Below are 1,566 nucleotides of genomic sequence, written 5' to 3' on the forward strand. Positions count from 1 at the left end.
GTAAGCAAGCCCCCAGACAGACTGGACTGGTGATGGTGGGGTGTTTGATGTGGGGAACTCAGTCGGAAGGTGTGGAGGGTATAAAAGAAAAGAAAAAAGAGAAGAAAAAAAAAGGGGGGATGTTTGATGTGTAGCAGGAAATGCACTTTCTTGTTGTTGTTCGAACAGACCAGATAGAAAGAATGTTAAGTTCTGTAAAATATGAACAAGTGGAATGGTTATTTCCCTTATTAACCATAGTGGTCCATAGTTGGAAAGATAGTTGGTTTTCAACAAGTAATGTTACCTAATGTAAGGTTTATTGTTTATACTTACTGTCCAGTTAGTAAGGAGGGGCAGCATCTTTAAGGAGGGAGATGTAATGACAGGTAGTTACCTAAAGGTGTCATTGTTCTAGCTTAGGCTTAAGGGAGCCGAAGAAGAACAGAACAGGACAGGAAGTTGATGTATGTTCATGCACGTTGAAAAAGCTAATAAACCGAGCCTCAACTGAACTCACGTGTGGCCGTCTTCTAAGATTATTTATGCCTGTAAAATATATCAACAGACATTACAATTTCTGCTTTGAAATGTTACTGTGATGTTTCCTAATTTCTTAAAATGATTTTAGAGAAGAAGAAGAAAGGTCTGCTCCGGGTCCCCAGTCAGGGCAGGGCCTCGGTATGAAAACTTTTTCTCTCAAACATTTTTTTTCTCTATGATCATTTATTTTCTCGCATGTAATAAAGAAACACATCTAGCTCCATAGTTTTACAGATCCGCCTCTAACTCTGCAGCCCGTTTTATTTTTGTCACTAGACGCTGCTGGAGCGTGCTCCCTGATGACGTCACAGCCGTGAATCCCAAAACCTCTATGAATGAGGGGACTTCTCGCCGGGTGCGGTGGCGCGCGCCTGTAATCCAAGTTCCCGGGAGGCTGAGGCTGGCGGATCGTTTGAGCTCAGGAGCTCTGAGCTGCAGCGGACTATGTCGATCGGGTGTCCGCACTAAGTTCGGTATCGATATGGTGGTCCTGGGGGAGCCCGGGACCACCAGGTGGTCTAAGGAGGGGTGCACCGGCCCAGGTCGGACACGGAGCAGGCCAAAGCCCCCGTGCCGCTCAGTAGTGGGATCGCGCCTGTGAATAGACGCTGTAGTGCAGCCTGAGTAATACAGCGGGACCCAGTCCTTTTACACTCCTCTACTGTTTAACACACAGCTGGGGTAACACACACGCTCAACAACTATGTTACACTATGTTACAGCAGCTTCTTCACTGCCTGTTTATTTCCTTGTTGCCATGAAAACCATCACAGACCACCTGTGTTACATCAACCTGGGCATCACGCTCCGCATCCTTCACATGCTCAGGAATACAAAGGTAGGCTACACACACACACACACACACACACACACACGCACGCACGCACGCACGACCTCACGCGCACACTCACAGTATTATTTGATAGAATAATTGCCCACACACTTACAAAATAAAGTGTGATAAACTGTTTGTCACTAAAGAATAGGGATTATTGAGTCAAAGGTCATCATCAGTACAGTTTACAGACCGTGTGATTCTGAAGA

The sequence above is a fragment of the Etheostoma cragini genome, chromosome 17 (genome assembly GCF_013103735.1).
Source record: "Etheostoma cragini isolate CJK2018 chromosome 17, CSU_Ecrag_1.0, whole genome shotgun sequence".
NCBI classification, from domain to species: domain Eukaryota; kingdom Metazoa; phylum Chordata; class Actinopteri; order Perciformes; family Percidae; genus Etheostoma; species Etheostoma cragini.